Raw genomic sequence first — 14,114 nt, 5'->3', positions numbered from 1 at the left:
GAGCCCACTTAAAAACCAAAGTTCAATAAGCTTTGGGAAGATACGGAGCCCCTCTGATGACATGGTCCAAAAAATAAATAAATTGTGGCCACAAAATACTACTTCGTGGGCACGAAATGGGTATAACGTGCCCTCGAAATACTTATTTGTGCCCACGAAATAGGTATAATGTGCGCACGAAATGCTAATTTGTGGGCACGAAACACTTGACCAATAACCGCGATCCTTCCCAGGCCCTTGCAGTTGGTTGACAATAAAATCTATCCCGGTGTCCAGGTTGTACTTACGTCTGTAAAGCAACTGGGCTCTCAATATCCTGTTTAAATGTCTCTCCGTAATAATGGTTCCTTGCATTGCCAGACTTTTCAAAATGCATTTGTAGCTCATTCCCAGCCTAAAATAAAACTCAATCATACTGTCTCTGTCCATGGTGTATGGGTTTAGCCTACTCTTATGCTTATGTCTCTATGCAGCTGTCCAGGAATTGTATCAATATGATGTGCGCACGTTATCTATTTCGTTGCCACAAATGCGTAATTCATTGCCACGTTATACACAATTCGTGGCCACAAATAAGTATTTCGTAGGCACGTTACACTATTTCGAGGGCACGAAGTAGTATTTTGTGGCCACAATTTATTTATTTTTTGGACCATGTCATCAGAGGGTCTCCGTAGGAAGAAGACCATGTAATACCTAAAGTGTTCTCTAATTGCATCTTTCGTTACATGTATAATGAATTTCTAACAAAGGCTGCAGAGTGCTACACCCTCCAAAGAATGCAGAAAAAAAAGAACAAAAATGAAACATCAATTTCAAACAATTTTTATGAAGGATCAAAAAAAAAAAAAAAAAAAAAAACATGCCTAAATGACAAAAGCCTGGATGTGCCTCTTCTGGTGCCATATTAAGGTCACTGTGCCAAAAATGGTGCCTTCCATTTATCTGACTCATGGGTCCGATGATTTGAGGCACATGTACATCAGCTCCACAGGGCTCGCAAAATTGCTAGCCCGACTTCCCGAGGCTAGCGATTTTTCCAGTTGGGCTACCAAAATCTATCTCAGCCCTGCCCGTCGGGCTATCATAGGAAGGAAAAATATATGTCAATGCTTTGGCATTCTTTCGGAAATGTGGCTGGGTAATTATGTCATTGGCATTGGTGAGCCACTGTCAATATGTGACATATTGAAATCGCGTTTGAATTTGCGCTTGTTTTTTGCTTTCACTTTGCGATCGCGCGAACGGTGTGTAGAGAGCGGCAGTACTGATTGGTGAGTGACGATTAATTGCGCACCAATTCCTCTGACATCGTCTTATCAATCGTTAGCTTACTATTCAAACATGACAAGTGAAATCTCCCGCAGCAAGCTTAAACATGTGAGAGGTTGATTGCTCAGAGAATCGCTGACCGTTATGTGAGTGCGTGTGTAAAAGCAGCAGGATATATATTTTAGTTCTGCTCAGCCAAATAAGACAGGTCAGGGTGAAGAAGTGACAGCCAAAGAAAAGCCTACCACAAAACGGAAAAGTTATGACAAATCAGACTATGAGGCAAAAAGAAAGCGCAGCTTTATGGTTTCATGGACAAAAGAATTTCTGTGGCTGCAATATGACAAGCTAAATAACCAGGGGTGCGCATAAGTGGTCCACAGGTGCGCATTCGCTGTCAAAATAAAAAACGCGCACAAGATAAGAAGTTGCAACGCACGTTTGCGTACATAAGATTTTCTGGAGGAGGACGGACATTTGTTTAGAACTCTTAAAGATGTCGAAGAAGCAAGCTCCTTTAAGCAATTACTTTGGTGTTCCTCCTCCTCCAAAGAAATGTCAGAAGGAATCCGAACCACAAAAGAAGCACGTATTCTCGGAAAAGTGGTTGCAGGAGGTGAGCTGGCTTCAAACAAATGATGAACGCACAGAGATGTTGTGCAGAATGCGCCGTGAAAATCCCACTCTAGCAGACAAAAACAGTGCCTTTTAATATAATGTAAGCGACCCAAACACGGTAATTGGAACATGGGCAAGAAGTGGGCTGTATTATTATTGTGGGGAAAACACTCTGTTAGTTCGTGTTCCTATGGGAAGTGTAGGGACATGTGCGATGGTGCGATTGGGAGCTCCGCTCATGCTTATTGGGAACCAGGTAAAGGCTATTCCACAACACAACACACGTACCTTAGCCGCCAGACGTAAGAGACATATTTTGGCCAAAAGAGGGACCCAGGGTACACATGCTTATGATCCTCGCCTGAACTCACCGACTTGGATAGACTCCATAGGAGTGTCCAGGGGAGTTCCAGACGAGTACAAGCTGGTAAATCCGGTAGCTGCAGGATTTGAAAGTATATTCCTTTGGGTAACACCTAATAAGAATGTTGATCGCATTAACTATGTTCATTATAACTTGCTGAGACTCTCTAACCTAACCAGGGACGCCATGGTGGGGTTCGCGGAACAATTGGGTCCGAGTTCGCTGATGGGCGTGCAGAATCGAATGGCCCTTGACATGTTGTTGGCAGAGAAGGGAGGCTTGTGTGCCATGTTCGGAGATATGTGCTGCACCTTTATTCCCAATAATACTGCCCCAGATGGCTCAGTAACCCGAGCTCTGGAGGGCCTGAAAACTTTGTCTAAAACCATGCATGAGCACTCAGGTATCGAAAACCCGCTGGAGTCCTGAATGACATCCGTGTTTGGACAATGGAAAGGTGTGGCTATGTCAGTGATATGCTCCTTGGCTGTACTTTTGGGAATACTGGTCATCGCTGGTTGTTGTATCATTCCTTGTGTCAGAGGATTGTTGGTAAAGGTAATGGCGAGGGTTGCGAACCCTGACTGGGTTGAGGGCATCTATCAGATGAACTTAGAGCCCATAGAGTGGGGCAGGGAGTGATACAACACGAAGTGTGGTGACATTCCTTGTTGGAATGTCAAAAGAGGGAATGTTGGGATTCAGAGATTCTTTTATTGCTACCATATAACCTGCCTTATGATAAATGCATTAAGAACATGTTTTACAGCATTATTTTATCAGTAATATTTCTTACAAGGTTCATATTGCATTGAATATGTTTGTCATCACATTGACCTTTCTATTCACAGGTTTAGTTCATTTTATACACATTGCATATCTGTGCTGATTTGGAGTTGATGTTCCATCCAAGAGGGTTTTAAGCTTCACTGGTGAGAGTGTCCAGGTGATACATGTTGAGGGAAGGTGAGAACATAGTAGGTTAATTGCATGCTTGCTTACAATACACATAAATCTAGCAACAGGCCTGAGCGAAGGCCCAAGTGTCTTCTGCTTCTTTCTGAGACCTGCTGCAAATTAGTTTACTTAGTGATTGATGACGAGGGTCAATTATTAGCCCTTAGAGACCCTGAAGCTTGAAGTTTATTACCTTAAAAGGCAGGTGTTATAGAAAAGAGAAGTTATATGTCTGTTTATAGTTATTAAAGATGTACAAGATGTACCCTTGTCTGTAAACAATGTATTTTTGACCTGTATTGACGTGTACGTGTGGGCGTTAATTTTCTATGCTATAAAACCAGCATTCAATGTATTTTTGTCAGAGGAAAAGAAGCCATATGCTGATGGTTCTTCTCCTGTGTTAATAAACTCATCGTTTGATTGCACTTGTCTGGTGCCTCCGTCGTTTGTTGTTCTGGTCTTCAATTGATTGATCTCGCTTCAGGACGCAAACGCGCGCTGCAACTTCTTATCTGGTGCGCATCTTTTATTTTGACAGCGAATGCGCACCTGCGGACCACTTATCTGCATCCCTGTAAATAACATAATGTTCTGCCGGGTGTGTTGTTGGTTTTCCCTCGATTTCTGAGTCGACAAGCGCCTTTGTTACTGGGACCAGTAATTTTAAGAAAGACCCCCATTAGAACCCATGAGAAATGCAAGAAATGCATTATTGCTCAGTCTGCAATATCTTTCCCAGAACAAACACCAATTGCAAATAACATACTAAAAATAAACCTGAAAAATCTGTTTAGAACAGCGTACTATGTTGCAAAGAGTGGACTACCATTGGCAAAATTTAGCAGTCTTGGCAAACTTCAAAAAGCAAATGGCCTAGATCTTGGTTCCACTTATCTCTTAGCCGTGACTTCAGTGGAAATTTCAATTTCAGGATCTGACACAGACTGATTCATGTTCTACACAGTTCTTACAAGTTCATAGAAATTTCTGTTCAATTAGAACCAAGTATTTGAGTTGATGATTGTAATTTTTATACAATGTTGTAATTTGTGTTTCAACAATTTTTTGATTGATGTTTTGTTTCCGTTACAATATTATACTTTAATGTATAATAATGTAAAGGAAACAAAACATCAATCAAAAAATTGCTCTCTTTTTTATTCGGGCTACTTAAATTTATTTTGGGCTACCAAAAACTGAAGAGTCCCTGCCCGAAGGGCTACCAGGGATTTTGAAATTTTGCGAGCCCTGCTTCACCACCAGCCTCTTAAGTTACGATCACCTGCACTGTAAAATCTAATATTGTTTAATTAAAAATATTAAGTAGGCTGAACTCAGTTTTTATCAATTTGTTATTAGAACTCAATTTAAGTAAGTCACCAGTACTTTTTATGCAAAAATGCTGATCAACTCAATTTATTTGAGTTGTCTTAACTTAGAAAAGCTAAGTAAGCTGGAAGTTTTGCTTCTCAGTGCGGAAGGATGAAACGATGTGTTTTGAAAATGCCACGTCACTACCGTCCTCCTCCCTATCACGGATCAGTCCAGGTGTTCATGGTGCCAGCATTTTTTTATGGAATATGTTGAGCAAACCTGGAGAAGCTTCAGCTCAAGACATTATTGTTGTCATTGCTGTGGATCTTTACCTGATACACTGACTTGGTGAGTAAATGTTTACTCTTATTCAAACTGATTTTGTAAATGGTAAATGGCCTGTATTTGTATAGCGCTTTATTAGTCCCTAAGGACCCCAAAGCACTTTACACAACCAGTCATCCAACCCATTCACACACACATTCACACACTGGCTTCTCTTAGTTTAGCACCAGGTGTATGATCTTGCTAGCTAGTTAGTGTTAGCCTAGCGTTGCTGCTGCCGCTGGGCTCATGTTACTTAGATAAAAATATGTCTGTGAAATTTTCTGTTGATTGTTTGAAATAAAAAAGTGAGATAAGAGCCCAGACAAAATTTTTCGGGAGGTGCAGTCGTTAGGGGTGGTGTGTGGGGGGTATTTTCAATCCATAGCCATAATTAACTAACTATATATATATCATGCTTAACCTGAGTAGCAAAAGACCGCAGGGGGGTTGAAAACGATACGCCAAGTTAGCTGTGCTCGCCGGCTCTATCGAGCCTTGACCTCCCGGTCAGCTATCGCCCTGGTGGATAACAGAGCTCTCCAAAAACGTCGAAGCACTTTTGCAAATATGTGATATTTTCATAAATTAAGTAGATATTTGAGCATTACACGGCTACATTCTCGCCTGAAAATATCCTAAAAGGTTATTTTGTGACCCAGAAAGGGTAATCTGGGGAAAAGGAGGATCGCATTTGTCGGCCGCAGTTGTCGGAGCCTGTGTATGCGTACTTGTGTGTACTTGTGGTCTCGTGGACTTGTGATACGTCGGAGACCAAGTACTGTTCCAATTCAAAGTACACATGAAGCCAAGAACGCGAAAAATTCCGGGATGTGTTTTTGCTCCTCCCGTTTTATCGAGCATGTATCGGTGGTGACTTGTGTGGACTTGGAATGACTTGGTACAGCTACATATCCCAGAATGCATTTCGTCCAAAACTCAAACGCGGCAATGGCGGAGGAGCACAGCTAAAAAAACTTTTAAATATTACTTTTTCTGGGTCACAAAATAAACTCTTAAGATATTTTCAGGCAAGAATGTAGCTGTGTAAAGTTCAAATATCTGCTCGATTTATCAAGACATCACATAATTGCAAAACTGCTCCGACGTTTTCGGAGACGTCTATTTTTTTTTAATGCTTTGTGGCAGCTTTTGAACATCTGTGGCATCTATTAATGTCAAATCTAGCCTTTCTTTAACAACATAAGCAAACTGCTTTTATATTTAACCACTTTTCTGTTTAATTAAATTTTAAATAATAATAACAACAACAATAGTATTTATTTTGTTAAAAAATGTGTTTAAAAACAAGTTTTGTTGTGAAAGCTATAATCCAGATTAATGGCCTGTTAAATGGTTAAAGTCTAGGTTGGCTTTATAGTTGAGAATAAAGTAATATAGCTTGTCCTTCTAAAGAATTAAGTTAAATTCCACAGTTGAATCATAAGAAACATGTTACATATAAACCCTGCCATATGTTAGATCTGGTCATTGTGCTTATTAGAAACTTTATATATTGGAAGTTAACTTTTACCAAGCATGTAATGATTTTATTTAAATTAGGTGGTCTTTTTTTTTTAGACACATATCTCTTTAGGCCTAAACTGACAGTGCCAATACCACACATTCAGACACAGTAGTAGATGGTGTTTTTAATACTATATGTGTTAGTCTAATTTGGTTGTATGGGGTTTACACTGACCTTCTGTGTTGTAAGTTATAATGATTGCACAGCCATTAAGGATCAAATCAGCTTCTAAAAAATTTTCTGTTTTTTCTCCCTCTGCTTGCTTCTTACTGTCTTTGAGGATTGGGACCAGCACTCCTGCTGTTGGACAGAAAGACATCAACTCAGTGGTAAGTATTTTGGTTTTCCACTATATTAGCAATTGTCAGTGACATTTATATTAATCAGGTTGAACTTTAATCAACTTTAATCATACTCTTGAAAGATCACATCCCCCAAACTTAGTTTAGAGGGTCTACACTGTATATAGTGAAGTCTGCAAGTTTTCTAACAGCAAAATTTGTTTTGTGCCCAAATCATTTTGCAGATCATTAGAATGAAAGTTATTGGCCATGTTTGCATAGCCCTTTTTAAAATGATGCTTTCATGACATTATTGTGTGTTGGGTGGTGGTCAGGGCTATCCACACTGACAAGTGGGACATTGAATGTCACCTCTCCGGTGGGGAGGGAGCCTGAGATTGTTTAAATTGGAGTCTGTTCTATACCAAATGCAGAAAAAAATGTTTTAAGAAAGCAAATAAGTTCATGTTCCAAAAAATATGATTGTTTGCTTGCAGGACACCAGGACACACCAGGAGACAGTCCTCCGTCACAGATGGTGTGGTCAGTGAAGATGGTCGTCTGCAGGTTCAAGCTCATTGCATCTCCAACCCACATCCACTGCCACTGCACTTAAGGGAAGTTAAAGACTTTCTTCTGCACTTACATTTGGATCACCCTGATCCATGATAATCATTCAGGCAGTAATGCCTGGACTGGAAACAAGCCATCCTTAAAATATTACAACATTCCAGCTCCTGTGTTGGAATGACAAACAAATGTGTTGATAAGTGCAGTCTATTAAATATTTTATTTTGATTATATAAGTAATGTAAGTACAAAACAAACTTGTGGTAGGCCTAAACTTATTTTCTTAATAATTAAATCTGAGACTTTGTTTCATTGTAAGATTATAACAGTGATGGCAATATAATTGTTTGTTGTTGAAGAGAACAGTGTCCAGTATGTTGGCTGTTATACTTTTTTGCATTTGAAAATTGAAAAATTTTGAAAATTGATTTTAACATCATTACAAAAAGTGTTGTTAATTATTTTTAATCATATTCAGGTTATCACAAATTGTTTTTTCATTTAGTTGAACTTGAAATGTTTGTCAGTAGGTAAACAATTAGTATTGTACAGTCAGAAATATCAAGTTATTCTTAATACTGCAGACTTGCAATGTATAAGTTGTCCTAACAGTCATCTTAAGTAAGCTTTACTTAGTTTTTTTGAGGCAACGAGTTTGCATATTTTTTTTAAGTTTCAGGAACTAACGAGGTTGTACAGTGTATTCAAAATGGGTAAGTTGCCCTAGCTTAATCATCTTAAATAAAACTTTACTCAATTTTTTTGAGGCAACGAGTTTGCATAGTTTTTTTGAGTTCTGTGAACTAATTAGATTTTACAGTGTGAAGAGGCCTCTTATGGTATAAATCTCTCTCCAGAGGCGTTTGTTTGTGTGGTGGGGTGTGGTCTGCGGTGTCGTGCAGGGAGGGCGGACGCACCTGCACGGCATCCTTAATCACGCCCGCCTAGTTAAAAACACGGGGACTCAGGGGTTTGGGGGTGTTGTGGTGTGACAAATATTGAATAAAATGGCTCAAACCTATGATCCCTGGACCCGCCGTGTCTCATTCACACCACACTGGTGCCGAAACCCAGGAGGCAGCACGGCGGGTCCTTACTGGAGCCAGGGAGGGGAGGAGCTGGCCCAGAAATGGCGGCCGCTCAGCGGAAGCAGGCAGCGGAGGTGCGTCGCCAGCAGGAAGAGCTGCGGGACCAGACCGAGCGCCACCTGGAAAGGATTGGGGAGCTGGCGGCGCTGCTTTGGGCCTGGGCGCCACCCCCACAGGTGTGTCCCGAGGACAGTAAAGCGGTGGAGGAGCCGCATGAGGCAACTCAGCAGCCGGAGGTGGCAGACGAGGCGCGCGGGGATCTGCGCCTGCCGGAGGAGGGGGAACAGCCGGGTGAAGGGCTGCTCCTGCCGGGAGTGGTGGAGGAGCCACTCCAACCGGAGGCGGCGGACGAGGCACGTGAGGGGCTGCTCGAGCCGGGAGCGGCGGCGGTGGTGGTGGTGACCGAAGAGCCGTGCAAGGGGCTGCTCAAGCCAGGAGCAGCAGCGGTGACGGAGAGGCCGCGCAAGGAGCCGGAGGGCCCCGTGCCAGGGGAGCCTGCTCGACTGGAGCTGACGAGCGAGGCGTGTGCCACGCTTGAGATCGCCGTGCTTGCCAGACGGACCTCACCACCACCAGAGGCCGGTACACGCCGAACGTCTGCCCAGCCGCCTGTGAGCTGGGGCTCCAACTGGGCCGACCTCCGAACCAGCTTCACCTGCGCCGCTGGATTCGCAGGTGGCCACCTGATCTCGCACCTCCCCGTCGCTTGGCGCCAGCTGTCTGGGCCGATTCCCTCTCCCACTCGCGGTGGGGGAGTAGGTTCGGCCGGATGGCTCCCCGGCCTCAATGGGGGTATGTGGTGGGGCGTGGTCTGCGGTGCCGTGCAGGGAGGGCGGACGCACCTGCACGGAATCCTTAATCACGCCCGCCTAGTTAAAAAAAACGGGGACTCAGGGGTTTGGGGGTGTTGTGGTGTGACAAATATTGAATAAAATGGCTCAAACCTATGATCCCTGGACCCGCCGTGTCTCATTCACACCACAGTCTGCCTTTGCAGTGGTATGTTTTATGCCTAATGCATAATCTGCTTTCCCACAAACTGAACTGAACCCATACTGTGTGTACCGGAGTTACAGTAAAAAGTAATGAGAGTCAATTTTGCTCAGCTCTTAGGGGATATGGAAATGCATGAATATCACTTATTTCCACTGTTAAAAATGTAGGGGTCTTCACAGAGGGGACTCAAAATCTGCTAAATAAGCCAGAGATATAGTGAAAGGTTGCAGAGAATGGCACTGAATTATTCCAAAGACAAGAGCAGAAATGCAGATCATATTGGCAGTATAAAAGGGACAGGGTAAAGAAACAAAGCCAGGTGACAAATCAAGTCAAATCGCTTATGGTGATGTAATCAAGATGTGACAAGATAACCACTGGATCACTTTATTGGTAAATATAAATTATTGAAGGAACACAAGTATGGGTTTAGGGAAAATGGAAGTACTACTTATGTATTAATGGTGATGTTGAAGAAATCCCACAATACTGATCTACAGAAACTTAATACAACACATTACAGTGAATTATTGAGAAAGTTTGAATTTGCATAATTATGATTAAGGAACTGACCTCACAGCCCATTGTTCCTTCAGTGGGCTGGTTTCAGTCATTATGCAAATGTACTGTTTATAAGGTTTGGGGCAACCTGCAGTCAGCTGAGACTGAAGAAGTCACTTGGATGAGTGACGAAACGTTTCTCCCACCAAACGCTACGTCCAGATGAACAGATTCAACTTTTGGAGATATTGAGAAAGTTGGAGACATAAAGGAACAAGAGAAATAGCTCATACCTGGATAAAAAGCTGTTTGGAAAATAATGTGAAAATTCATTCATCAGTTTCATAATTTAGAAAGGCTACATTTGGATATTTTAGAGATTGGTCCAAACATTTTTTATGCTTTTTGCACTGCTTTTAATGTGAGTAGCTTCCCACTTACCCTCTATCTTGCTTATGGAACATTGCTTTTCAAAAGAAGACAGATGGATAAATTGAAGGAACGAAGGTTTGCAGATGTGCAGCATTTTGAAAATGACTACCTTTGCAGTTCTGGTGTTAAAATAAACATGAATTCTGATTAGGATTTCAGTCTGTTTGGATTAATGTCGGAGTCAGAAAACATGCAAAAAGAATATTGGAAACTCCAGAAATATGAAATAAGATCTTGTCTGTGAGTTTATCGACCATAAATACCACAAAAGCTTCACTGTGGTATTTTTATTTTCACAGCTCCAGTGTCATTACTGCGAACACCTCTTGTGAACCAATATAAAAGCAACGGCAAGCCGGTTTCCATTTGTTCAGAGTGCTAGGTTACAAAGCAGAACACCAAAGAACCATGATCAGAGTGATAGTTATTCTTATTTTTGACAGTACTTATTATTATCAATCAGCTGATAAATGAATATGACAAAAGGGGATGTGTGGGATTAATCCTCCCTTTCTCAAAGGAAAACACAGCTATGGATGCATATGAATGATGTTTGCCTTAGATAATCACTGACTTGAGTCAAGTGCTGCTGACTCTTATGATTACAGTTCAAAAATACCTTGCTTGTATTCTGTGGTTTAATCTACAGTGCGCTTTTGAAATATATCATAACTTTCTTATCACACATAAACAGTGGCGGTTGGTGGTTAAAAGAAAAAAACCACATTTTTTGGGTGGGTGCAATTGGGTCTGACAGATCAAACAATGAAGGTCATGAAAAAAAAAAAAACACAAATAACCCAGCTGTTCAAAAAGGTGAAGCTTTATGCTACTGTACAAATGGCTACAGTTGCTCTCATGTCTTTTGCACTTTTCTGTTAAGTGCTTTATCATATCATATAGCCTGCTGGAGAAGGTTCCTGTATATGCTCTCCCACGGTCCGTGGACTGCTGCTGCTGTCTAATTCTGGACGGTCAAGTTCAAGCCCTTCGATTCTTTTCTTCGAGCGACTGCCTTAAAAACAGATTGTTGCTGTAAACAAACAACTGAATTTAACTTTATTTCAGCAGCATTTGAAGTCACCATTCTTGGCCAAAAGCTAACTAATGAGCATCTGTTCTTCTTCTACAAAACAAGAGTGGCTGTGTGACGATGTGTGAACGACATTGAATCAAATTCTTAAACAAGGCAGGTAATCCATGCCGACAGGTTCAGGATGCACAAATTTACACCCCAAGGGGTGAATTCCATGCTCCAACTGACATGACAGAAAAACTTTCAGTCTGTACATAAACTCCCATTACTCTGTTTAAACTAAGTGCATGTTATTTACAACATCACCCAAAAATCTATATTCAAACCCTTCATGGTCACAAAACCAAAAAATTGAAACTGTTAATTGCATTAAAGGACTCTGCCTGGAGGTTAGACTCCAGGACTTTTAAGAACTATGTGGAACACTTATCAAGAAAATTAGAATAGAATGACTTTATTGTCCAAATTAATGGAAAATTGTCATAATAAAAATTCTGGTGGTTATCAGCACCAACATACACACATATGCAAATATAAAACTTCAATACAACTATAGAAATAAATCACAGCATCTTATTATTCAGTATGCTTTTGGCACAAATGATCCCGTATACACCTTTTTGCTAGCTAGAGGCATCCTATAAAATCTTTCAGAGGTCATTATTTCAAATTCAAAATAAAGGTGTTCACAGTCTGCAACAATAGGCCGGGCTTTGCTTAAGACAGCCTGATGACAAAGCTTATCCAATGAAGTTTGTTGTCGACCAATCAGTTCTGACAATCCTGTTCAGTTCTTCCTATTTTCCACAATTGAGGTACCATACCAGACTGAGATACTGAACTGAAGCATGCTTTCAATCAAGCTGACATAAACTCTTTCCACAGTTGTGGCTAACTCCAGCCTCCTAACATCCTGATAAGAAAAAAATTCTTATTAGCAGTCTTGTAAATGGAATTAGCATTAACTATAAAATTCATCTTTACATTAATATATGTTCCCAGACTTCCACAGACTGACCAGAGAGTGAAAGACCTTTTATGGAGCCTGTGTAATTCAGGACAAGCTCTTTCACATTGCCAAAATTAATCAACAACCAATGAGAGTTATACCATTAGTCCAACCTACGTCCCTGAGCAAAACAGTTAGGGTTAGAGTTGCTACAAAAGAGATCCCCAACAGCCATGTCGTCGGCATATTTTAACATTTTCACATTCTTATCCTGCAGCTGCATGTAATTTACATAAACATAAACTGGCATAACGATGGAACATACTGTTGAGGGGCCTGTAGTAACGTCATTTAACTGACAAAATTTATTGATGACAAAGGTTGGTTATGTATGTAGAAACAAATCTTGATTTTAATCAACAAGTTGCAGGATCATGCACTAGAATTGCACACTAGAAAATTGTGCAATCCACAGTTTTGCTTGATTAACCTTCTAGGTCCACCTTGAATCCTCTTGATTCTGTGGATCACAGTGCATTACAGTTTATCACAGGTGATTACTGTCTTACTCACCATTGCACCTTATATGAAAAAGTGGGGTGATCCTACCTCGCAAATCAAAGAGAGCAGCACTGTATGATGTTTATTACCAAGGCTCGACTGCAAAGAGTGCCTGCTTACCTTTGTTCTTAGACTGAATGTAAACACTGTACACAGTACCTCTTAGATGTACAAAACTATGAATCTACATTCTGTTACCTTTTAAAGTGTAATATTTATTTATCTTCAGATATATTGTGGTGCTATATGATTTGGCTATTTGTCTAAATTTTCTATATGGTTCTTGGAAATAGATCTCTGTTGAAAATGATCTAAATGAGACTACTTTGTTATTTTAAAATAATTATTAATAATAGTGACAGTAATAATAATAATGAAAAATTGATGGGAGACAAAATAACTTATTTTAAAACATACATTTTACATTTATCAAATTTATCATTAAATATAATAAATAACAGCTAAAAAAAAACTTAATAATAATCGTAGCTATATGCATGAATGTATTTTTCAGGTTAGGTTATGTACTACTTTATACACACACGTCTTTTAAACTATCATTATCTATACGTGAGCTGGTAGAGCTGGTAGCCGCTGGACACGTTCCCCCCTGTGATATTTACCAACACCTGCAAAGGCTAAGCCCGGTGGCAGTGAAGCTGAAGGAATAATACAACAACAGAACTGTGTCCCAACAAAGCAAAAAGCTTTATTTGAACTGCAACTCTTACCTTAGGTCTAAGTGAAAATGTTGCTTTTATCTTTGAAGACAGTTGAGAGGTTAGCTCATTTGGGCAGCATCAGCGTCTCAGTATGTTGCAGAGTCGAAAGCAAAGACATGTAGTGGAAACGGAAAGAAAAGAATACCGGCGTACACGGCAGCTGTGAGTAACCAAAAAAACACCCGCGTGTTCAGTCATGAAATTTCTCCGAGACTCGGCCGGGGGTTTTTGCTCTTGTTTACAAGCTAGCCTAGCGCTCACAAAAGCAGAGCCAGAGAGATCATCTGCCTGAATACCGACTCCACTCTGCTGTGTCCAGTCTCCACCTACCGCCGAGGGAAATCCCGCGCTCAGATCTCGCGATGACACTCGAGCTCTCTTACAAATGCTCTTGTGTGTAACTACCTAGCATGGCTGTGAAAAAATTATAGAAAGAGTGCTTAAAGTAAGAGCAGCAATGTTAAGATCGACTACAAATAACTGAATTTATTAAAAGTGTAAACAGCACATTGAAAGAACAACTTTGTGCCTAAATGACAAATATCAGAGCTAGTCACTCTGATAAGTTATTTAAATTATACAGGGTGGGCCATTTATA

General features: G+C 40.8%; 1 protein-coding gene across 1 annotated transcript in view; it reads right to left on the bottom strand.

The window, feature by feature from the left end:
- Positions 1 to 13,821, bottom strand: part of pomgnt2 (protein O-linked mannose N-acetylglucosaminyltransferase 2 (beta 1,4-)) — a 36,087-nt gene extending 22,266 nt beyond the window's left edge. The window contains exon 1 of the mRNA XM_031729509.2: positions 13,526 to 13,821. The gene's annotated coding sequence lies outside the window, so the exon portion shown is untranslated. The remainder of the gene's footprint in view (positions 1 to 13,525) is intronic.
- Between the last annotated feature and the right edge of the window lie 293 nt (positions 13,822 to 14,114).

Source organism: Oreochromis aureus, linkage group 11, assembly GCF_013358895.1.
Source record: "Oreochromis aureus strain Israel breed Guangdong linkage group 11, ZZ_aureus, whole genome shotgun sequence".
NCBI lineage: Eukaryota > Metazoa > Chordata > Actinopteri > Cichliformes > Cichlidae > Oreochromis > Oreochromis aureus.
This window is presented reverse-complemented; position numbering and strand designations above follow the sequence as displayed.